Source organism: Hibiscus syriacus, unplaced genomic scaffold (assembly GCF_006381635.1).
Source record: "Hibiscus syriacus cultivar Baekdansim isolate YM2019G1 unplaced genomic scaffold, ASM638163v2 tig00112293_pilon, whole genome shotgun sequence".
Classification (NCBI taxonomy): domain Eukaryota; kingdom Viridiplantae; phylum Streptophyta; class Magnoliopsida; order Malvales; family Malvaceae; genus Hibiscus; species Hibiscus syriacus.
The window spans coordinates 1,207,327-1,234,459 of record NW_024063296.1 but is presented as its reverse complement, the minus strand read 5'-3'; the positions used below and the strand labels follow the sequence as shown (position 1 = coordinate 1,234,459).

General features: G+C 34.8%; 1 non-coding gene and 1 pseudogene across 1 annotated transcript; one reads left to right on the top strand and one right to left on the bottom strand.

Moving 5' to 3' along the window:
• The first annotated feature begins 15,374 nt into the window (after positions 1–15,374).
• Positions 15,375–15,445, top strand: TRNAG-UCC. The gene has a single exon. It is a non-coding gene; the product is annotated as a tRNA-Gly (tRNA).
• A 3,145-nt stretch (positions 15,446–18,590) lies between these two features.
• On the bottom strand, positions 18,591–26,782 carry LOC120177606 (annotated as a pseudogene).
• Between the last annotated feature and the right edge of the window lie 351 nt (positions 26,783–27,133).

Here is a 27,133-nt window from a genome sequence, read left to right as displayed (position 1 = left end):
GTTACCACTTTTGTCAACATATCAGCAGGATTCTCAGTGGTCCGAATCTTCTGGATTATGACTCCACCTTCTTCTAGAATCTTTCGTACAAAGTGATATCGAACATCGATGTGCTTTGTCCTTGCATGGTAAACTTGGTTCTTTGCTAAATGAATAGAACTCTGACTGTCACAGTGCACTTTGATGTGCTTTTGTTCCATTCCCAATTCACCAAACAACCCTTGAAGCCAAATTGCCTCCTTCATAGCCTCTGTAACTGCCATATACTCTGCCTCTGTAGTAGACAAAGCCACTGTTGACTGTAAGGTGGACTTCCAACTGACTGGTGCTTTTGTAAATGTAAACACATAACCAGTAGTTGATTGACGCTTGTCCAAATCACCTGCATAGTCTGAATCACAATACCCAACTACACACTGACCATCTTGTTTGTCCTGCTGAAAGACCAAACCAACATCTACGGTGTTCAGAATATACCGCAGAATCCATTTCATAGCTTCCCAATGCTCCTTTCCAGGATCATGCATATACCTGCTCACAACCCCAACTGCCTGTGAAATATCGGGTCTCGTACACACCATTGCATACATTAAGCTACCAACAACACTTGCATACGGAACCTTTGACATGTATTCCCGTTCTGCATCATCCTTAGGTGACATGGATGCATCGAGCTTGAAATGAGGAGCAAGAGGTGTACTAATTGGTTTTGACTTCTCATTCATGCCAAAACGTTTTAGTACCTTCCTCAGATATTCTTTCTGAGACAAACAAAGCCTCCCCAATTTCTTATCCCTTGATATCTCCATGCCTAGAATCTTCTTTGCTTCACCAAGATCATTCATCACAAACTCCCTGTTCAATTGAGTCTTTAGTTTTGTAATTTCTGTCTGACTCCTGGAAGTTATCAACATATCATCAACATAAAGAAGAAGATATATATAGGATCCGTCTTGTAGCTTGCGTAAATACACACAATGTTCATATTTGCTTCTTGTGTACTTCTACCCTATCATAAACTTGTCAAATCGCTTGTACAACTGCCTTGGAGATTGCTTCAATCCGTATAGCGATTTTTCTAATTTGCACACCATCTCTTCTTTTTCAGCAACTTTGAATCCATCTGGCTGAGTCATGTAGATTTCCTCATCCAAGTCTCCATGTAAAAATGTAGTTTTTACATCCATATGAACTAGTTCCAAATCCAACTGTGCTACCAAAGCCAACAAAATTCTGATAGAGGAATGTTTTACAACTGGAGAAAATACTTCATTATAATCAACTCCCTCCGTTTGAGCGTAGCCTTTAGCCACCAATCTTGCTTTGTAGCGGATGTTATTCTTGTCAGGAAATCCATATTTCTTTGCATATACCCACTTGCACCCAATTGCCTTCTTTCCCTTCGGAAGACTAGCTAGTTTCCACGTCTGATTCTTTTGAAGGGAGTGCATTTCTTCATTCATGGAGATCCTCCACTTTTTATGTTCTGAACTTTGTAATGCTTCATTAAAAGTGGCAGGAACGTCATCAATTGCAATTGGTGATGCAAAAGAGACCATATCAACATAACGAGCAGGTTGTCTAATGGTCCTCTTTCCCTTTCTGAGTGCAATTGATTCATGTTGTTGTGGAGGTTCTTGGGTCTGAACCTCTTCTTCATCTGACTCTTCTTCTACCATAGGAGAGTCAACATCAGTTTCTTTACTGGCTAGGTCAATTCTGCTTTCTTCAAACTCCACCTGTTTGGGAGTTCCATCTGTCTGCTCCAATTTTTCTGAAGTCACCTTTCTCAACATGGTAGATTCATCAAAAGTAACATCCCTGCTAAAGATTATTTTCTTTGTTTCTGGACACCAAAGACGATAGCCTTTCACACCAGAGGTGATCCCCATAAAGATCGCATTCTTTGCTCTTGGATCCAGCTTTGACTCCTTAACATGGTAGTATACAGTGGAACCAAACACACGTAAGGAATCATAATCTGTAGCAGGTACTCCAAACCATTTCTCTAATGGTGTTTTACCACCAATAGCAGTCGATGGTAAGCGGTTGACAAGGTGACAAGCATAGACCAAAGCCTCAGCCCAAAATTGTTTGCCTAACCCAGCATTAGACAACATAAACCGAACCTTCTCCACTAATGTTCGATTCATACGCTATGTCACCCCATTCTATTGTGGTGTACTTTTGACAGTGAAGTGCCTGACAATACCTTTTTCTTCACAGACTTTCAGAAATAGATCATTTTTGTACTCTCCACCATTGTCTGTACGGAGATGTTTGATTTTTTTTGCCTGTTTGAGTCTCCACCATCTTTTTCCATTTAAGAAAAAATCCTAGCACCTCATCCTTTGTCTTCATTGTATACACCCAAACTCTCCGGGAAAAATCATCAACAAAGATGACATAATAGTGTGTTCCTCCCAATGAAGTTGTCTTGGAAGGCCCCCATACATCTAAATGAATATAATCTAAAATACCTTTAGTATCATGGATTGCTGTTCCAAATTTCACCCTCGTCTTCTTCCCTTTGATGCAATGCTCACAAAAAGCTAATTTGCAAGCCCGAGCACCCTTCAATAATCCTTGATCTATCAGCAATTTCAAGGATTTTTCACCAACATGCCCCAAGCGCATATGCCATAACCTGGTTGCTTCTGACTCATGTTCATCAGTAGAAGCTGCCACTGCTGTTGTCCCAATAATTGTACTACCCAGAAAGTAATACACATTATTTCTTTTTCGGATAATCCTTATAATCCCATCTTTTGCCCTCACTTCTAAACCTTTTGACTCTAAGGTTCCCACATAGATGAGATTTCTCATTAAATCTGGTACATAATGGACACCTGTTAAGGTTTTGATTGATCCATCCTGATTCCTCAAGCGAATTGAGCTAATCCCAAATGTCTCAAGAGGGGAATTATTTGTTGTGTAGACAATTCCACCTTTTAGTTCTTTAAAATCAAAGAACCATTCTCTATTGGGGGTCATATGGTGGCTACAAGCTGAATCTAACAGCCATGAACTAGAACAGCTGGTTGATGGCGTAGCAGCGAATGCGAAATTTGAATCTGCATCATCATACTCGACCACATTTGATTCTGAGACAGCCTTTCTCCTTTTAGGTTTGCCTTTGTTCTTTAGCCTGGGACATTCTTTCTTCTAGTGCCATTTTTCTCGACAAAAGGCATATTCATCTTTGCTCAATCTGGACTTTGACTTCGATCTCCCTCTTCTTCCTTTATTCTGACTCTTCGAACGACCTCTAACAACAAGAGCTTCTGCTTCGACACTTGTGTTTTCTTGTTTGTCTTTCTTTCTCAATTCATAACTATACAAGGAAACAGTTACTTCACTGAGAGACATATCAACTTTTCCATGAAGTAGAGTAGTTTCAAGATACTCAAACTCATCAGGAAGTGATCCCATCAACATCAGAGCCAGATCTTCGTCTTCAAAAGTCACGTCCATATTCATCAGATCAGTCACCAGCTGATTAAAGCTAGTAATGTGATCATTCATAGTGGTACCTGGTACATAGTTGAAGCGGAACAATCTCTTTTTCATGTAGAGCTTGTCTGACCGCTTTTCTTCAAAAATTTCTCCTCCAGTGCCTTCCACAATTTACTTGCAGAAGTTTCCTTAGAAAATGCATACTTATGCTCTCTATAAAGACACGATCGAATAGTACCACATGCCAATCTATTGATCCTCTTCCATTCTTTCTCCTCAACATCATCTGGTTTCTCTCCTTCAATAGCAATGTCTAGACCCTGTTGAAATAGGGCATCTAGAACCTCACTTTGCCACATGCCGAAATGACCGGTGCCGTAAAAAATCTCCACTGCAAATCTAATATTTGTCACAGCTGTTGACGACGATGTGGATGTTTTTGTTGCGTCTGCCATTTCCGCTACAAATTCTATTTAATAGCTGTCAATGCTGAATGTCAATTATCCTAAGGAATTTTTTTTCTGATGTGGAAGATTAGCCTAAGCCGCAACCACAGAGCATACTAAAATAAACCAAGAGCGCTGATACCAATTGTTGTGGAATTCGGGTTAATTTCCACCAATAATAACAAATTCACATTGAAAACTATTATCTAGGTGACTAGTGTGAAAACGATTGTACTAAAAATCACACCAAGGTAGATTCCCAGGAAAGAGGAGGGGTCACAATTGTCCCTCTTAAAACCCATTTTCCTTAGACAGAACTACCAAGACAAGTAATTTTAATAGGAAAATAATTATCAACAACTATACCCGACAATAGCTATTAAATAGACAAAAAGAATACCAAAATTTAACGAGGTTAGGCCAAAATTATGCCTACCTCCTCGAACACTACTAAAATAATATTTCACTAGTAGAGGAAAAATTACAAAGAGAAAGAAATAATACAAATAGCCTTTAATATAGAAGAAGGCTTATATTTGTGGGATGCTAAACTAAGGAGGAGGAGGGCTCTATTTATAACAAAAGAATTTCCCCTCCTCCTTATACAAAACCAATGTGGGATATTTGCCAAAAACCAACACTATCTCTACAGTCCTTCTTAGAAAGAAAGAAGCTAGATGATAGAGGTCAACCGAATAGTTGTCCAACAATAATTAATAGGACATGCCAACTAGAAACTTGTCACTTTGATTAGAGTTTGCAAGTCAACACATTGTCTCCACCATGAATTAATATATATAAAATTGATCATTTAGAGTTTAAGGTTTAGAACTAATTAAAATTATTGTAAACTCACACCTTAGTATTTTGATTGTCGAAATCTCTCATTCTAATTTTATCTAAAAAGTAGTGTGATTACTTCTCAACTCCTCACTTGATGTATTTACGTAATTCTTTGTAATTAAATAGATAAAAAAAGAACGATAGAGATCAACTGAAAAATTGTCCAGTAAGAATAGGATTAATAGGGCATGCCATTTAAAAACTTGTCATCTTGGTTAGGGTTTGCAAATAACAAATTGTCTGCAAAAATTGTGGTTGAAGAAGAATCATGTGGAAGGAGGTCTATGCTCATTTCTAAAAGGTCAAAACAAAAAGCAGCCATGTCTTTCTTTTTGTAGGAAAATGTGAAGGCTTCATTAGAAATTATTAAGATTATCGTATCATTGAAATGACATGCTTAAGTTGTGAATTTAGTCTATATATTTTAATTTGATCATTATTTAATTTTATGTATTCTTTTATACATTGAAATTTCAGCCAATATTTAACTGATATACATTAAATTTGATAAGTTGAATTCTAATAATAGTCTATATTTTATGAATAAATTGTCGGTTCAGTTCACATTCTTCTATTCAATCAATTTCAGTCCCTAGCATTTAATTATAGAGAAAATCGCCTCAGTGACCAAAAATGCCTTATAATATACGATTTTAACCAACTTTTTTTGGATTTGCCAAAATGACCAACAAAATCGCAACGCGATCCCCAGAATCGCAAATCAGTTTCCAAAATCGCAACGCGATTCTTGAAAATCGCAATGCGATAGTACAAATTCGCATTGCGATTTTCCAGAATCGCAACGCGAATATGAAAATCGCAACGCGAACACATAAATCGCAACGCGTATCCGTAAATCGCAACGTGTATCCGTAAATCGCAACGCGTATCCGTAAATCGCAATGCGTATCCGTATATCGCAACGCGTATCCGTAAATCGCAACGATAATCCGTAAATCGCAACGAGAATCTGTAAATCGCAACGATAATCCGTAAATCGCAACGAGAATCTGTAAATCACAACACTGAAATTTTGGGTATATAACTACGAAACAGCAGCAAATCATAAACTAAATCCCTAAATCGCAACTCATTCCATCTCCATCTATCACTCTCTCCGGCGACATCCGTTCCTATATCCAACGACATCCTTCCCAATCCGGCAACAGGTTTTAGTTTCGCAGCTCGTCTGTTTAGTAAATTAATTTACAACCATGAAATCATCTAATGTTGATCATGTTTGGATAGATTTGTGTTTTGGAGGGTCATGGGATAATGTTCATGGTGTTTTACAATATATGCCTTTACCCATGAATCTTCAACTAAAATTGTCTTTACAAAAGTTAACTTATGAAACTCTAATGCTACGTGTTTCAAATAAATTGAATTTAGAGCCCCTAAGTGGATTTAGGCTATCTTATCAGAGAAATGGTAAAGTTTATTTGTTAACCGACAATGAAGATGTTGAACGATTCATTGCTTACATTAGTGTTTCACAAGATGATGTTACATTGTATGTTGTTGAACCTAGAAGTAGTATTGTTGGGTCAGTAGCGGGTAGTAATCAACTAAGTTTTTCTCAAAACCCACAACCTTTCTCTAATCCAAATCCCAATCAACTTTCAGCACCAAATTCCGGTTTTCGTATTGACCAGTTAGACGATGATGAGCCAACAGAAAAAATTGTGAGTACTAGTCAGTATTCGAAATTTGGTCTTGGTCAATATCCGGACTTTGATATTGGTCAATACACGGATTTTGATGATGTTTCAGAAGAAGAAACAGACCCTGCGTGTAATGATTTTGATATTGGTCAATACCCGAATTTTGATGAAACAGCCGTTGCCGAAGAATGTATTGTTGATGATAATGAGGAGGAAGTTACGACTGTGAATGAACATGTTGAACATCCATTCTGTAATTCATATAATCATGAAGAAGAAAAGAAGAAGAAAAAGTCCCCGAAGAAAAGAAAATGCCACGGGCGTATAACTGGAATATGCCAGAATTACTTCAGATACCGGAAGAAGAGTTGGTAAAGAAAGCAGTTGATTGTTACACAAAAGTTATTCGTATCAAGAAAGATGATTTTTTTGATACAAAGGAAGACTTGAAGATAGCTTTGTATACGAAATGTGTGGAAGATGGCTATCAACTAAAAGTTAACAAATCAAGCAAAGATCGTTTCGAAACAAGGTGTATGATTGACAAAAACTGTACGTGGCGTATAATTGCAAAGAGAATAAAAGATTGCGAAATGTTTCAAGTTAGGACTTTTATTGATAAACATACATGTTCAAGAACCCAAGTTTTTCCTCACCATAGACAGGCAAACAAAAAGGTGTTGGGTGGTTTTCTGGCTGAGTTAATGTTTTTGAATGGCAGGGTATATCGGGGACATGAAATTATGACTGACATGAATGCTCGGTTCAAGATTAGTATATCATATTCTCAAGCTTGGAGAGCCAAATGTTATGCCTTGGAATTGTTGAGGGGGTCGCCAGAAGCATCGTTTGCCCAACTGCCGGCTTATTGTCACAATTTAAAGCTGAAAAATCCTGGGTCGGTAACTCATATCAAAACAGATAGAGATGGACGCTTTGAGTTGATGTTTATCGCCATTGGTGCTACGGTTAGTAAATCAATATAATTTTGTTGACTCATTTTTGTTAGTTACATGCATTTCACATTTAAATGATTATATTTCTTGTGTATATTATTTTGTAGATTCGTTCATTTATTACTTGCATGCGCCCAGTTATTATAGTTGACGGAGCACATTTGAAAGGTCGATACCTTGGAGTAAACTTATCAACAGTAGTCATGGATGCTAACAATGGGATATTGCCAATAGCTTACGGGGTTGGCAAATCTGAAACATCTGATTCATGGACATGGTTTATGGGGAATCTTAGGGATTGCATAGGTCCTATTAGCAATCTGACAATCATATCTGATAGGGCAAACTCAATTGACAACGCTGTTAGAAGATGTTTCCCAGATGCTTTTCATGGAATTTGTGGTGTTCATTTGTATAGAAATCTAAAATCAAGGTCTGCTGGTATAAAAAAGCACAAATGGACATACTGGAAGGCTGTAAAAGCTTATCGGGAAGTGGATTTCAATAAGCATATAAATTGTTTAAGACGTGTTTTGCCTCAGTGTGCTCAAACACTAGAAGATGTCGGGTTTGAAAGATGGTCAAGAGTACATCAACTTGGAGCAAGATATGGTTTCATGACGTCTAATAGTGCAGAATCAATCAATGCTCTAAGTCGTCATTCCCGGAAATTACCCATTACTATGTTAATGGAGTTTTTTCGAGCCTCTATTCAACAGTGGTACTACAAGAAAAGAAACCATACAGGTATTATTTCTTTGAATTTGTAACTTATCATATTTATATATTTTACTAAGTATTGTTTATTTAAATTTACAGGAACATTGGAACATCGTGTTACACCATGGACTGAAAAAAAGATAACGAAAACGTGTTGTGAAGTCAACGTCATGGAGAGTTGAACCATGTTCAAACACTTTGTTTCAAGTACTGGATAACTTAAATGGGCTAGTCGATCTAAATGCAAAGACGTGTAGTTGTATGAAATGGCAAACATCTGGTTATCCGTGTGGCCATGTTATAAAAGTTGCTCTTCATTTAAACCAAGATGATTCAAGCGCATACGCTATGGATTGCTACACTACAGAAGTTTATCGACAGACTTATGCCGAGATTGTCTACCCTATTCCACATCCTTCTGAGTGGGACATACCATATGACTTACAAACAGTTTTGCCACCAGCCATGGACAGAAGGCTACCTGGCCGACCAAAAAGTCACGATCGTATACCGTCTAAGGGTGAAGAGAAGAAGAGATCGACATGTAGTCGGTGCAAGGAAAGTGGTCATACAAGGTTGACATGTGGATCACCAGTGCCATCAAAATCATCTTTTCCTCTACCAAATATGGATCCTCATCAAAATCCAAAGCTCATATGGTGTCAAGCAAAAGGCAATCATCTTTAAAATCCCAATCACAATTGGCTTCACCTTTTGGGACTGTTAACTTAGGTGATTTTTAAATGCAAACGTTGTATTATGTGGATTTTATGTGAACTTTTAACATTTCAGTTGAATTAATGACTCAGGCCAACCATTTTGACTTAACCAACTCTTGTTATTCAGTTGTTATCACTTATTAGGCATGCATTTGACTATCGCAACACGGAAATTACAATCGCAACGAGAGAATCGCAATGCGAAATGAAAATCCCAACATGAAAATCGCACTGCGGAAATGAAAATCGCAATGCGAAATGAAAATCGCAACGAGAGAATCGCAATGCGGAAATGAAAATCGCAATGCGAAATGAAAATCGCAACGAGAGAATCGCAATGCGAAATGAAAATCGCAATGCGAAATGAAAATCGCAACGAGAGAATCGCAATGCGGAAATGAAAATCGCAATGCGAAATGAAAATCGCATTGCGATTCTCTCGTTGCGATTTTCATTTCCGCATTGCGATTTTCATTTCGCATTGCGATTCTCTCGTTGCGATTTTCATTTTGCTTTGCGATTCTCTCTTTGCGATTTTCATTTCGCATTGCGATTTTCATTTCAACATAATGCAGATTGAAATCAACAAAATCACCATTACATTTCAATCAATTAAACAAGCACAAATAAGAATTATGTTCGCATCAATTACACAAATCAACTTTACAAATCATCTTTTACAATCAATTAAACAATCAAAAAATAAGCAATAATCTTATTTCCGATCATCTACTATTGAATCAACTTTTACAAATCAATTAAACAATCAAAAAACAATCAATTAAACTATTGAATCAACTTTTGCAGCCATACATCATTTTCACGCAGTTCACTTCTGAGATTAACCTGCAGAAACCAAACATTTGCTCAAACAACACTTTCTACACATCTAAAACCTACAAACAACAAATTATTGAATTCTAGGTACTTAACCAAACATTTTCAAACCAAAAGTCTATAAACTTACCAATTGTTTATGGACATTTTTATAACGCGGATGCAGGTAGGCAGCGTCTCGTATATATCGATTTAGCCATATAATGCCGAAACCACAAGCCTACTGCAGCTCTATCTCTATCGGTGGGAGGTAGATACTTGGTGCTTCCCGTCGTCAAACGCTCCAACGCCAAGCATACGAGAGGACCACAATCTCCTCTGGCTCCGCTCGTTTGTTGTGGCGCGGTCTCGTCTCTAATAACTGTAATATTGAGCTTCTTTGGCTTCTTGTTTCCAGAACGAGTCCAATAATTGATCGCATCCAAGAATTTAGCCAAATGAGAGCTCCATCCCTTAATAACATCTCTTAAATCAGCCAATGATGTAATTTATCATGCTGTCATACACTATTGTCTTAAGGGATGGGAGCTGAAGCTCGACGAGAATCCAATGTTTACGTTCCAAAACAGGGATAAACACCTGCAATCATAAGTAATAATTCATTCATTTGCGCACTTATTTCATAAAACCTTTAAACTCAATCTAAAATAAATACTAACCTTATCGACCTCCACCATGCAGGATAAAGTTTAGCTTGTCCATTGCCCAAATCAAATGATTCATCTCGGCATTCTTCAAGTGAACGGCGTTAAAAGACGTCGGCATAATTGTATATGTATATTTTATTTTTCTTAAGTTTTCTTATTATTAGAAGATGTGTCACCCACGCATCGATATGCTGTTTTACAAAAAAAGACATATATGTGACTTACATAAATTTAAAAAAAAATTAATCAAATTGAAATATAAGAAAAATATAAGACTTACCCCCATCGAAATAGCCATTGTCTTCGACCCCTAATAATACGCCCCACCAAGACCGATCAAGCAACAAATAGATATCATCGGTGAGCTTGCATATGTCAGTGAAACACCCTGGCTCCGCTCATGTAGATAAAAATCAATGCGGTCTTAGCCCAAAGGGTGTTATCCAGAATTGTGTCCGGTAGTGTTCCTCTCCTCTTCAGATACCGGTATGGTACTGGCCGGTAACTCATACGAGAGCCAACTTGAATCCATCATGTCCGGCACGTCAGAGGGTTTCTCAAGAAGCCTATATGACGCCATGTGAATCGGGCTCTTGAATGGTGGGAGGGACCTCTTCAATGATGACAGTGGCCTTTTGAACGGTGGGAGGGGACTCTCGAGGATGATAGGGGGGGCCTCTTCAACGATAGGAGTGGACTCTTGAGGGATGACAGGCGAGTCGGGCTTCTTCTTGCGGTGTCTTTGCACTATTGGGGTGTACGGAGACTTAATAGCACGTGCACGCTGTCTGATGCGTGAACTCCGTCGTGCAAGCATAACCCGACGTAAAGCATCCACTCTATCGGGCCGCTAAATAATTAAATACAAAAATCAGTAATAAACATGATATTTAAACAGTGACAAACAAAGACAATATGTTTCAAACTTGCATTGTATTCACCCAAGTCATTATTCTATCATAGTTCACAAAATGCATCAGATAACAAAGAAAAATATGTTTCAAACTAATACCCTGAAGTTAGTATTTGTCTTTGTTTTGTCTATGGTTGAAGTAATGCAATCCATTCAAGTTTCAATTTGCAGAAGAAGAAATAGTTTTACTTTCGCAACACGAAACTTAAAATCGCAACGCGAAATGATAATCGCAAAGAGAAACAAAAATCGCAACGCGAAACCAAAATCGCAACGCGAAATGAAAATCGCAACGACAGAATCGTAATGCGAAATGAAAATCGCAACGAAAGAATCGCAACGCGAAATGAAAATCGCAATGCGATTTTGGTTTCGCGTTGCGATTTTGTCGTTGCGATTTTGGTTTCGCGTTGCGATTCTTTTGTTGCGATTTTCATTTCGCGTTGCGATTTTGGTTTCGCGTTGCGATTTTTAAGTTTCGTGTTGCGAAAGTAAACTATTTCTTCTGCAAAATTGAAACTTGAATGGATGATTACTTCAACCAAAAGACAAACAAAGACAAATACTATTTCACAGTGTTAAAAAATACACAGTTTAGCAGAATTGGCAGCAACCGAACAAATTTACTTTCAACCAAAAGACAAACAAAGACAAATACTATTTCACAGTGTTAAAGAATACAGTTTAGCAGAATTGGCAGCAACCGAACAATTTACTTTCAACCAAAAGACAAACAACCAAAAGACAAACAAAGACAAATACTATTTCACAGTGTTAAAGAATACACAGTTTAGCAGAATTGGCAGCAACCGAACAAATTTACTTTCAACCAAAAGACAAAACAAAGACAAATACTATTTCACAGTGTTAAAGAATACACAGTTTAGCAGAATTGGCAGCAACCGAATAAATTTACTAAGCAATCTAAGTGAAATGGCTAATCTAAGTGAAATTACGAGTAAATTTATCATTAAGTTAAATATGGAAAATCTTAAACTTACCTCGTTGCGTAGAGTATGAACCTCATTCTGCAACGATACTATCATCTCACGTAGAGCGGAAACCTCACCACGTAAAGTTGACACCTCCACACGCCATGCACCATCGTTATCGCGTAGAGTACCGATCTCCTCACGCAAGGCATTGACCTCATCACGTAACTCCCTTGACTCATCCCGTGGAGGTGGAGGTGGAGAACAGGGAGATATGAGTCGTGACATCTTTGCCGGTCGCCTATCATGAGGTGATGGTGGAGAAGAGGCTCGATGATGTGACGGGATAGGTGATGGCTCTCGTTCTAGAGGTGTATAGTCGGGTCGATCGGGTGATGGCTCTAGGTGAGGTGATGGCTCTCGAATTGGAGGAGTGGATGCTGCTCATCATCCGTGCCATCAAAAAAACTCTGACTAGCTTGCCACCAATCTGGCAAGCTCTTCCTCCATGGGTGTCAGTCTTTGTAATGGAATGTTGGCCTCCTAAAATATAAAACTCAAACAAAGTTAAACGTCTACTATTAATAACTTGTTTATATATTATATGAAAGTATTTGTGTTAACTTACATTATTTATTGTCGCATATGGTATTAAGTCTTCCCAATCCAACAGAGTTTTCCTCTTCCAGGAAATAGCCCTGGGAATATCATTTGACGTTTTTATTGCATATGTACGCATGCTGGGGAAAGCCTCGAATATCCAAATCTACAAACAATATAATAACAAAATTAGTAATTGTTAAATAATTAATTAATTTTAGAAACATTATATAGACCTGGGACATTATTTCTTCTAGTGCCATTTTCTCGACAAAAGGCCATTCATCTTTGCTCAATGGACTTTGACTTTGATCTCCCTTCTTCCTTTATTCTGACTTCGAACGACCTCTAACAACAAGAGCTTCTGCTTTGACACTTGTGTTTCTTGTTTGTCTTTCTTTCTCAATCATAAACTATACAGGAAGCAGTTACTTCACTGAGAGACATATCAACTTTTCCATGAGTAGAGTAGTTTCAGATACTCAAACTCATCAGGAAGTGATCCCATCAACATCAGAGCCAGATCTTCGTCTTCAAAAGTCACGTCCATATTCATCAGATCAGTCACCAGCTGATAAAGCTAGTAATGTGATCATTCATAGTGGTACCTGGTACATAGTTGAAGCGGAACAATCTCTTTTTCATGTAGAGCTTGTCTGACCGCTTTTCTTCAAAAATTTCTCCTCCAGTGCCTTCCACAATTTACTTGCAGAAGTTCCTTAGAAAATGCATACTTATGCTCTCTATAAAGACACGATCGAATAGTACCACATGCCAATCTATTGATCCTCTTCCATTCTTTCTCCTCAACATCATCTGGTTTCTCTCCTTCAATAGCAATGTCTAGACCTGTTGAAATAGGGCATCTAGAACCTCACTTTGCCACATGCCGCTCTCTATAAAGACACGATCGAATAGTACCACATGCCAATCTATTGATCCTCTTCCATTCTTTCTCCTCAACATCATCGGTTTCTCTCCTTCAATAGCAATGTCTAGACCCTGTTGAAATAGGGCATCTAGAACCTCACTTTGCCACATGCCGAAATGACCGGTGCCGTAAAAAAATCCACTGCAAATCTAATATTTGTCACAGTGTTGACGACGATGTGGATGTTTTTGTTGTGTCTGCCATTTCCGCTACAAATTCTATTTAATAGCTATCAATGCTGAATGTCAATTATCCCAAGGAATTTTTTTTGATGTGGAAGATCAACCTAAGCCGCAACCACAGAGCATAAAAATAAACCAAGAGCGCTGATACCAATTGTTGTGGAATTCGGGTTAATTCCACCAATAATAACAAATTCACATTGAAAACTATTATCTAGGTGACTAGTGTGAAAAACGATTGTACTAAAAATCACACCAAGGTAGATTCCAAGAAAGAGGAGGGGTCACAATGGTCCTCTTAAAACCCATTTCCTTAGACAGAACTACCAAGACAAGTAATTTTAATAGGACAATAATTATCAACAACTATACCCGACAATAGCTATTAAATAGACATAAAAAGAATACCAAAATTTAACGAGGTTAGGCCAAAATATGCCTACCTCCTCGAACACTACTAAAATAATATTTCACTAGTAGAGGAAAAATTACAAAGAGAAAGAAATAATACAAATAGCCTTTAATATAGAAGAAGGCTTATTTGTGGGATGCTAAACTAAGAGGAGGGCTCTATTTATAACAAAAGAATTTCCCCTCCTCCTTATACAAAACCAATGTGGGATATTTGCCAAAAACCAACACTATCTCTACCGTCCTTCTTAGAAAGAAAGAAGCTAGATGATAGAGGTCAACCGAATAGTTGTCCAACAATAATTAATAGGACATGCAACTAGAAACTTGTCACTTTGATTAGAGTTTGCAAGTCAACACATTGTCTCCACCATAATATATATAAAATTGATCATTTAGAGTTTAAGGTTTAGAACTAATTAAAATTATTGTAAACTCACACCTTAGTATTTTGATTGTCGAAATCTCATTCTAATTTTATCTAAAAGTAGTGTGATTACTTCTCAACTCCTCACTTGATGTATTTACGTAATTCTTTGTAATTAAATAGATAAAAAAAGAACGATAGAGATCAACTGAAAAATGTCCAGTAAGAATAGGATTAATAGGGCATGCCAATTAAAAACTGTCATCTTGGTTAGGGTTTGCAATAACAAATTGGTCTGCAAAAATTGGGTTGAAGAAGAATCATGGAAGGAGGTCTATGCTCATTTCTAAAAGGTCAAAACAAAAAGCAGCCATGTCTTCTTTTGTAGGAAAATGTGAAGGCTCATTAGAAATTATTAAGATTATCGTATCATTGAAAACATGCTTAAGTTGTGAATTTAGTCTATTTAATTTGATCATTTAATTTTATTTATTCTTTTATACATTGAAATTTCAGCCATATTTAACTGATATACATTAAATTTGATAAGTTGAATTTAATAATAGTCTATATTTTATGAATAAATTGTGGTTCAGTTCGCATTCTTCTCAATCAAATTTCAGTCCTAGCATTTAATTATATTGTCCATTTACCATGTTAGATATTAATTCAAACTCTAATTGATAATTGTAATATTCAATTCTTCATAATAAAGGAATCTTAAATTTAAGTTTCTGCCTTCTTTCACAAGCGTTTGTAGTCCAACGGTTAGGATAATTGCCTTCCAAGCAATAGACCCGGGTTCGACTCCGGCAAACGCATTTACTTTATTCACACATGTTTTTCTTTTTTCAACCAGAAAAGCTACCGTACTGTCACTGTAAATATCAGATTTTATACCTTTCAAGAGTAAATATCCGACTTTCACTCAGGAGACCCGGGTTCAATTCCCTTCATTGGAATTTCATGTATTTTTATTCTTCCTTGGCATTAATCATATGTGTCTAGATAGTTGCTCCTCTGACTGCAATGGCTTCCATGGAAACAAAAGGCCGCTACAGAAGTAGCTCCAACAACATCAATTACAATTCACTTTAACCACAAATCTGTTCTCCAATCTTCTATACTTTTCCCCTACGCCATATCGTAGTATTAAGATTATAGGTTCTGACTTTCCATCCACAGGTTAAGATTTAGAATTTGAAGTTTCATGATTATTTGACTTGCTTTTAGTAAGTCAAACTCGCAAATATCTCAAGATTTATAATTCTTAAAAGGTCAATCGTTTATTTCAATATTCACTCGATCCGTGCTTCATAATTAAGTAGGTAGAGAGATAGAGATCAACTGGAAAGTAGTCCAGCAAGAACGGAAATAGGCATGCCAACCAGAAAGCTTGTCACCCTGATTAAAAAAGAATCATGTGGAAAGGAGGTCCATGTTCATTTGTACAAGGCCAAAACTCAAAAGCATCCATGCCTTTTTTTTAAAAATATTATGGAAATGTGAAGGTTCCATTGGATTTCCCTGGCTATATCTATCCATGTCACTTTCTCATTAATATGACAATAAACCTTTCAATTTCATATTTTATGAATGTATCGTATTATCCAAGCTACGCATATAACTATATGAGGTGTAGATTTAGTTTATATATCTAATTTGATTTATTTATTAATTATTTTTTGGGGTATATAATGTTAGGTCAGAATGACTCCACAATCCAAGGTCAAGGCATACTTAAGACCCAATTGGGGATTTACATAGGAATTTGCATATTGTCCATCAAGAGTGCGGTGGTAGGATTCGAATAGGAATTTGACCTTACAAGCTCAAATTATTGAGTTCCAACTACTTGTACCAACACTCGTTAGCTTTTTTTTTTATATTTGAAATTCATTTAAGATTCAAATAGGAATCATTAAATCTAGTAAGTTAAATTTTTTTAATAATCTTTGTTCTACACGTAAATTGTCGGTTCAATTATTATTCTTCAATTTGATATTTTAAGTGTCTATACTTCAGTTATATTGTTCATGTACCATTTAAATTAACTGAATTTCTATTTTTCTTATATATATGTACGGGGACTAATGGCCTAGTTTTTCCTACAGGAAATGACAAAGCATTGGCACCCATCAATCGCTTAAAACATCGACAAATTAGAGAAAAGAAAGAAACATCGTGTGAAACAACAAAAAGAAGATATCAATATTGGCTGCACAAAGTTGATAGTGATGACGTTGTCGGATTTATTAATTAATTTTGTTCATAAATGGAGTAAATTAAGTTGAGAGAGTCATTCTAATAATAATTTTTTTTATGAAATTTAAATGAAAATAATCAATTAATAAATCAAATACTAATAATTTGTGCAATGACGTTAAATTCATTCAAAAAGAAAATATATGATAAATAATTTAACGAAACTATATTTTAACTGATATCTTCATGATGATTTATAAAATAAACTTATAGTTATTTAAAGTATTTTTATAAAAAATTTCATGATCCTCATTATCTTCTAATAATATAATTATCACTACTTCTAACTTATAACTATGTATGAATGGAGACGGGTCATGCTGGATTCTGATATACTAAAGTTTAATTCAAGTATTACACACTTTTATGTTATATGTATTAATCTAATTTAATTTTTTTTTTAAAAAATCACCCAATTCAAAATTGAATTTTTTATTAAGATAAGATTGTACCCAACCCTCGTGTGTATATAAAATTAATTTTATTAGATAAAATAGAGATCTAATAAAAAATGAGGTGACATTATTACAATTATCTTTAAATATTAAGTAATAATTATAATAGAATCTTGAATCAAATATTTTAATTTTGAATCTGAATCTGAATCTGTCTCGACTAGAATTTAAATTTTCAGGGAAAAAACTTAAGTTTATAAAATAAAATAAAATAAAATTAATTGGTTGATTTCGGGTGAAATGACATTTACCTATAACGCTCCTTTTTGTCATTGATAAGAAGAAGAAGAAGATGTCAACGTCAGATGATTAAAGGCAATGCAGCTAATTAACCAAATAGCGTAAAAACCCTCACTTTCTTGACATGAAATCACATGCACTCTCACTCCCATTCTACGAACTGCATTTAATCTCTTCCAACTGCCACTCCTCTTTTAGACGTAACCACTTTTCATATTATGTCTTCAATTGTTTTATAATTAATATTATTTAATTATCTAAAATAAAACATCATTCTCATTTGAAAATGAAACAAATCTCTATTATCTTTCCATCCATGCTTTAATTAGGTCATTACTCGTGCACTTAACTTTCAAGTAATTCATATTGTTTTCATTAAATGATTTTACCCTAAAAAATATGTGCACATCGTACTCAAATTCGGAGCATCAAAAGATAACAACAATCTCTTATCCATTAAGCCACTTGATTCATGCTATGAGTTCCAAGATGCTCAATTATGCAACAGTTTTATATTTAAATATTCAGAATATTCAGAAGGATTAGGCATCATAAAAGAAAGATATCGATCATGTTATTAACTTCGAGGGACCATGTCGTAAGTATACGACAAACATCTATTAGCAACAAAGATTAGGGCACAAGGAGAACTTGACTTCACACATGTACGGTTAATTTATTCTATATACATACATATATAATGCTAAATGGGGGAATACAATATTACTGATGAGAGATCAACATGATATAGGTATAAGCCTATATATGTATATGTTTTGTTTTCATATGAAAAATTTTATTGTTATATTAATGACGGATTCACGTTATATTCAGATAAATTTATTTTATTAATTGTGTTTATTTATATATAGATTATAATTAAGACTAATTAAAATTATTTATAAATGTATACACTCAGTTTTTCTGAATATGTTATACGGGCATAGACCTAGTTTTACATGTGAGGGTAGCACATGAATGATTTTATAGAAGAGAAAATACATGATATTCTAAATTTCACCTGAAGCTGAATTCATAGGACAATTCCAATTAAGTAATTCTTCAATCATCTGCATGGCAATCCTATCCTCTTCTCCCACTGCACTTCCACCTGCTTCGCTATGGTCGGGCATCGGTGAAAACAATCCGACGATCCATCTCCGCCGCAGGTGTTTTCTTGTCCCCCAGCTCGACCCTCATGACCCAATTGGAGCTCGAACGAGTGCCCGCCCGTTTTTGCCACACCCCAATGTAAGCATTATCAGTGTCGAGCCTGAGACAAGTTAGAGAAGGAGATTGGTCTTTGCAACACTTCTTTGCTTAGCACTCAAAAGCTCGGACAAAGCCGTGGACGGAAACGGAGATCCATCATCACCACCACCACCGTCAACATCGTCTGATACTGGAAAATTGGTCCTGGCATTTCGCCCGTTCAACAAAATCGCCGCCTGGTCGTATGCTCTTGCCGCCGCTTCAGCTGTCTCGAATGTGCCTAACCATACCCTTCTTTTCCTGCACCAATATCAAACACAATTAAAACTCGCTGATACACACACACACACACATATGTATATATGTGTAGTATTTAATGGGGAGAATGACAGTGGTGAGTTTACAGTAAAGGGTGGCGAATTTCAGAACCCAGGAGCCCCACTGACGCTGGCGGACACCTCTGTTTCTTTGATTGTACCATGTTTTTCCTGGGAAACAAACACTGAAGAGAAGTTCAGAGATCATAAATATAGATGCTCTGCTGTGTTGTTTTAAGCGGGGATTAAATAATGGGGAGGAATGAGAAACAAAATTCTCAAATTACGGCTTGGTTACTCTATTATGCACAAATTTATAATTTAGCCATACTTCTAACTCTAATGTAATGAGTAGAAAGAGATGTTATAAGAAAAAACATTAAGTCAACTTTCTTCTTTATCTTATTTTGAAGCAACATTTACATATTTTAATTAATTTATTAAAATTTTGATTTGCTCATATTTTAATCACTTAAGAATTAAATTAGAGATAGATTGTTATAACAGCTATATGTCATGTATTGACGGTAACTGATTTTTGTTGACATAAGATCCACGCCATTGTTCCTTTTTTTTTTCTTTCTTTTCTTGTTTTCATTTTTTTTCTTTAAAAATAAATTTTTTATAGTTTAATTCCAATGACATTGAAATCAACATTCTTCAACAATTTCTCAACCAATTAAAATATCAAAGAACTCATCTCATTCTCTCTTATCACTCTATATATTTAAAGAAAATAAAAATTACTTTAAAACTCACACAAAATTCAACCTAAATCTCAAAATTTACAAAATCTTAAACCACTTTTAACTAAACAGTTACTTCAGTCATGTTATTTGTTAGTAGAATGTTTAAACACTTATTTCCAGAGATTTAGAAGTCGAGTGCTCGTGACATTGGCATTTGGAATATATATATATATATATTATAAAGGTTAAACATCTTAGAGGGACCAAAATCAGAACCAAAGGAAATTATCTGAGCTAGTCGGTGGATTGAATGAGATAGTCTTAAAGTCCAAAGCAATTTAGTGCTTGATGCAATAAAGATATTCACCTACATATCCATGATACAACTACAAAATAAATGAATAACCTTGTTTAACACTCTCAAATAAAACGGAATTAGTAGAGAAAGGAAATAATAATTGAGGTTCACATTCAAATTAATTTCATCCAATCGTGTTATACCAAAGATAATAACAACTAATTGATTTTAAATTTAAAATAAACTGGTCGAATTAAATAATTTTAGTGATTATTGTTATTTCTAGAGGTCTTGAGTACGTCTACAGAGATGTTTGAGCATTCATTATTAAATAATTTATTTTAAAAAAACTTTTGACGGATAAAAGAAAAGTAAAATTCTTTATACTCAAAGATAATATTATAAGAATAATGTCACAAGCTCACTTACCTTAAAAAACCTTTCACTCACACACACATGGTTGAAGTGAAGGAAACTTCCTAACACTTAGATCCACTAAAAATGAGCTGGAAACACTTGGTTTATTAAACCCCATTAAAACCTATTTATGGCTACCCTAATTAAAAAAATTGTGTTGGGAGGCTTGAATTGAAGCTCTAAAGATGGAGATGAAGATTCTTACCTTTGCAAACCCATACAAAGCTTTTAGGATTACAAAGTTTTGACCTTTGCTTAGTTTTGGAGAGGAAGGGAATGATGAAGAAGAAGGGAAGAAGACAAAAGATATAGTTGGTGAAAAAAAGAGGAACGGACGTGAGATCACCCAAATTAATGAGTTTTTCAATTTTTTGTTTTAAAAATTGGTCTAATTGCTCTTTCAGTCCTTTCTCTTTCATCATAAGATTAAAAATGCCCCCTTTTAATTAATGGGCATGATCCATTTACGCTATGTAAAAGTAATAAGTTTTAATTAATTTATAGTCACAAGATCTAGATAAATAAATAAATGATTTAGAATTAATTAAAATTTATAATCCATATATATTTTTTTATTTTTAGGGTTAAGATTTAGGATTTGAAGTTTAGGGCCCCCACACCCATGAAAGATCGGGATCACAATTTGTATCGATTAAATAAATTGTTGGAATTCCCAAGTGATACATTCTCGAAGAGCCGTATATTATTCTTTCTGATCAAGATGATTGCAATATCAAACAATCTCGTCATATATTAATCCCCCAAATATGTTGAGTGAGATTATTGTCTCTTCAACATAGCTATATCTCTTTTAGGAAGATGATTGAATCCTCCCATCTTTTGTTTGTTCTCAAGTCCTGAAAGTTATAAGCCTTGTTTCTGTAGTGGGCCAATTTGTTAATATATATATGGGTTAGAATCCACTTACACTATCTAAACTAATAAGTTTTATATCAATTTATGATAATTAGATTTAAATAAATAAATGATTTAGATTTAATTATAATTTAGGGAAAATTATGCCAGTAGTCCCCATGATTTTCGGTCTGACCGACTTTGGTCATCAATTTTTTAATTAAGTGTGCTTGGTCCCTTATGTTATCGACTTAACTGATAGTGGTCGCTTAGACGTTAGCCTCCGTGAAACCATTAATGGATGTTTGACACCGTAATTAAAAGAATAAAAACACATCAGGCTAACAATTATACATGAAATTTCCTTATATCTTAATGTCATTATTAATTCAAAACTCCACTTAACCTGCCAGATTAAGTTAATTAAGTAAATTCAATTAATTAAAAAAAGAACAATTAAGGCCTTTAAATTTTATTTGATTCATTCAATAAACAAAATCAGAAATTAAACAAACGAAGGGTTTTTTCTTTTTCATTATCTTTGGGATTTTTGGGGTTTAGTCTTGAAAATGAAAGGTTTCTTTCTCTTTAGGGTTTTAATCTAAAAAATGAAGGTTTTGGTTGAAAATCAAATAGGGTAGAAAGGATTAGAGTTCATCTTAAGTAGTCTCTTTGTTTATGGTTTGTGTTTGGGGTTCTCTAAAGAAAAACAAAAGATTTGGGTTCGTTTGAATCATCTTATTTTTGTTTAAAAATGAAGGGACAGAAAAATGGTTGAATGGCAACTTCGAAAACCAGGGGACAAAAGAATGCTTTATGATAATTTCTGGATTCTTCTTTGTTATGTAATTTCTGGATTCTTCTTTTTTTTTTTTTTTCGTTTTAAGATTCTTATTTGTGATCTGTTTGAATTTTTATTTAGGGTTTCAAATATTGTTTTGTTGCGTTCTGTTGTATTATTTTTTTTATGTGGTTTGATTGAGACTTCGTTCTGAGATTTTTTGTGTGTATGTAGTTTTTTTAGGGTTCTATTTCATAATAAAGTTGATTTTTAGTATTTTGTTTCATTATATATTTTTATGTTTGTATGTTTAGATTCGTCTTGTTTTTTTTAAAATAAAGTGCCATTGGGATTCCTTCACAATGCCTTATGTCTGTTATGCCTTTAATATGTCATGGGTTTTGTCTGGTATGCCTTTAAAATATGATTTTTTCCTAGTATGCCTTATATATGCATTTACTAATTTAGGGTTTATTGATTACTTACATGTGTTAATGTAGTAGGTGCCATTTAACTGATTTTGTTTTGCTTTGTAGGTCATAAGTCAGATAAATTCTTATGTCATTCATTATTGTGGGTACTTTCTTTCTTCACCCTAAATGAAGAATACATCAACACTATAACATACTTTGACTTGGTTGACATAGACGTTCTCAATATTTGTTGTATGATATTGTCCAGAAGATAGGTTTAGATTATCCTGTTGAGTTTTTTGGAGAGTGCCTGGTTTTGCATTGTTTACTGCTCCTGTTAGGCCACTAAGAATGATCATGACTATGACCATAAACTCTAAACAATAAATATGTATCATACCATATAAACTCTACCTCAAATTCTAGACTAGTAATTTTGGGTTTAACCAAGAGGCATGTGGCCTCGTGGAGTTCATAATTAAAGTCGTTGGACCAAGTTTGAGCTTAATTAGGTTGGAATTAAGCCCAATTGTTCATAGAAAAAGTTTTTTTTTCATAATAAAAATAAAAGAGCTATAAGTAATTATGTTATTTTTTAAGAAGATGAGAGCTTATCTTCCTTCATATTCTTCTCTTCATTTCATTTATTCTCATTTTCTTCTCTTATTTCGTCTCCAAGTGCCATGGCTAAAGCTAAGCCCTTGAGCTCTTTAAGCTTCCTTTAAAACCTCAAATTTTCCTTAATCCCTCTAATAAACCCTGTATTAAAATTCAAAGCTTGTTATTTCATATTTTACCAGAGAAAATAAGGGTTTTATGATCCAAGTATTAGAGGAGAGGGATGATGACTAGCTAAAGGAGCTTCATTTTGAGATTCTAGCATCAAGGTAGTGTATTTTTAATCCTTTGTGGTGTTAAGACTTTTTATAAGCATGTAAATATTAGTATTTGAGCATTTCAGGTTTATGCATGATTCATGCCATGATTTTTTGGTTAAATAATTTGTTTTTATGGTATTTTATGACCCTAAATAACTTCCCTAAGCTTTAGCACATGATTTGAGACCAAACTAAGACTAGATTTTTTTGGTGTTATCGAGCTTAAATAAGGTATTCATGGTTCGAGTATCGATATTGGTTGAACAATATCGATACTGGATGAACTGAGATGAATTCTAGATATTTAGTAAGGAGTATCAACACTGAGGGGAGGTATTGATTGCCCCTCTGATATCGATACTAGTACCAATACCAATATCAATACTGTCTAATACCAAAAATTCAAAACATCGGTCATCGCATCTGAATATCTACAAATTGCTATAAATGTACAATTAAGCTTGTAAAAGGGTCTTAGTTTATGAAATGACTCAATACCCATATGTGATAACCAAAATCCTTAATGGAAATAACTTCAAAAGTACCCCTTGAAGGTTCACGTAGCGAACGATCACAAAATTAATCATTCTAAAGGATATGTCGCAGTGAAGTAGTGTATTATAAAATAATGTGATATAAAAACTGTATCAAGTGAATTGATAAAGCGATAACACCACAGTTGTCCCTCCAATTCAAGGGTGAATTAAGGGAAAACGTGATAAGATAGACTAGAGTGTTGCTACCAAGGAATGAACTCGAGTAAGTATCAGCTAAAAAACAATTCAACAAGTGAACAAAAAAACAATAATGTTGTAAAATCATGAAACCTTAGAGACCTTAGAGATAGAGATGGCCAAATACCTTAGTGTAAAATGAACAAAATTGAGTAGCTTAATAACTAACAGATGTAAAGACTATAACCCTTACATAACGTTATATATGATATACGAGCGAGATAACAACTATTAAGATGACCTCACTTTAGTATGTGTAGCTAAGCTAGTGTGTAGCGAAGCTACCTTAGTTGCCATAGTGGGGGAATTGTCAATGGTGTGTAACTAGGTTACTGCAGTTGCCCTCTTGGTGCATTGTCAGTTTTGTGGTCTGGGCCTTGAAACACTCTATACCCAACCATAGGATGACATGAAGTGTTCATTAGATTCTCAAGTGAACAAGACGAACAAAACCCTAATCATTCATACTAAGCAAAAATAGTTAATATAAACATTTAACATGGAACACATCAAACAAATAAACAAAATCAGGCTTTTAACAAACACATAATCATGCAATACAAAGAAATGAGATTATACAACATAGGGTAAATTGGTCATTTCATATGTGATTATCGATTCAATGTTAAATCTGAAATTGAACTCACCATTAGTCATTAGTAATAACCAATTAGACATGCAAAATTCTAAATCAATCAAACATCAATTAGGGTCCTAATTGAACATGCAATTCTAAGTACTAAAGCGTAATAATATAAAGGTCACATATGACAGAAAACATGCAATTGAAACATCCATTATGTAATTCAACATATTTAAGGGTGAAAAACCAAATCTCATCAAATTCTGATAAATAGGAAGTATTAATTAACAATTCATTTATGGGATCATTTTGAACTCACATAAATAGGGGTCAAACTAAGACTTAGGAACATTAGGACTTTTAATGAATCAAATTTTACCATTTTCCATCGAGAAAAAAAGTAAGGGATCAATCTCTTTTCACTGGGTATTGATCAATTGCATTCTAGTATGCAAAGTTTCAAAAGGGATGGATCTTTTTTTTCCCAAGGGATGGATCATTTTTTTCAAAGGGATCAATCCATTTTCTGGGAAAATGCAGAAAATTCATATGAACATGCAAGAACAGCCACCAAACTTTCATGCAGTTGATCATATGGTCTAGAACATGCTTGGACATACTTGACCACTTATAACATGTCGTAACACATGTGTATATGTTTCATCACATCATTAATACAACTACAAGAATTTAGCATCAAAAAGTCAAATATTGCATAAATATTAACTTCAACCAAGTAACCTAGTCATTTTATGCATTATTGGTCATCTACAATCTAAAGGTGTAACATGTCATGTTCACTTAATGTCACATGTCTAAATAGTCCAATCACCAAATTTATGGCATATAACCGTTTGATCAATAAGACACACTTGTACAATGATTACTTAAGAACAAAAACATCATTAACAAATATCTCATGTTATATTAAGAATCTAAAGTTACCATAATTGTCATCATAGTAATTTAAACAGTAAACAAGAAGATACACATTATCTATATTCCTGACTAAGGATCCCATATTGCCTCAAATAAAACCAACTTAAAAATAACTTAAAATGCTTCCTTGCTTTCATAACACCATGTCTTTGCCCTCTCAAGCTCCCAAATCAACAAGTATAAATCTAAAAAAGGTTAAACAACGAGTGTGAGCTATAAAGCCCAATGAATAACTAAACATTTAAGTATGATTAATCTGATTCAAACCTCATGTGTTTTACCTCAATGAACATACCAATATGTCATTCCATGATGCACACATGGATCCACATACAAAAATATCATATTACGCATGCTATATCTCACCATATATACTGCTATAAATGACACACATATGGTTGATTACCTTATCGTCGGATCGTACACAAGCAAAAAAATAATTCAATTAATGAATCATTGGCTGTGTAACACCCTAATATGATACGACTCAAGGTCGACCGATTAAATTGTCACACGAAAACCACCGGAGTGACTAACCCAAAAATTTCTTTAAAATTTGTAAACCACCATAAAGACTATTCTAAAATATTTGTAAACCACCATATAAGACCATTCTATAAAATTTAAAATCAAATATAATAGTTAATCACATCGGGAACTCCTAAAAATACACCAAAATAATACAATCGAGTTTTGAAAATAAGTTACGAAAAATTACAAGAATGTATATGAATAATATATTCCTTCTAAATACTCCTCGAATGCTCCTCCTAAATACCTGCGCATGAAAACAAATTTCAAACGTGAGCTCACAACCCATGCCACACTAACAACTAAACTATACTAAAAGTGTTCATTAAATGCTCATGCCATCGAGTGCAGTAAAGACAGTAAGTATAATATCATAATAATGTACACTACTATATTTGACATAACACCTGACTAACCCACCCCTCATGAGTGTTCGGGGCCTCGCGCCCTAGTTAGTCTCAAAGTGCCGTACCTCTTACTTAAGGATATTATATACTTTTATACCTCAAAACTATCATCAACTTATAAAGTAACTTGAGTGTCCTGACCATTTCCTGAGTATCAACCAAGGCTAATTTTATGTCGTCCTAGTTGATATTGTTTCTAGTTGTAATTATATATTAGTAGGGTTCTCACTTGTAGTTTTATTTGTGGTGTTTTTAGTATCATTGGGTCCCTCAATATTTCTAATCCCTTGGGTTTCTTGCCCAAAAATGTTTAAGTATCAGTTACTGGCCCACAAGTATCGATACTAACCCTTGGGTATGATACTTACATGGTATTACAGGCTTGAAGGAAGGGTAATATCGATACTCCTGAGCTAGGGTTTGATACTATGTGGGGTACAATACCAAATTTTGCTTTGATGTTTTGAAAAATACCTCAACATCGATACTCTTATT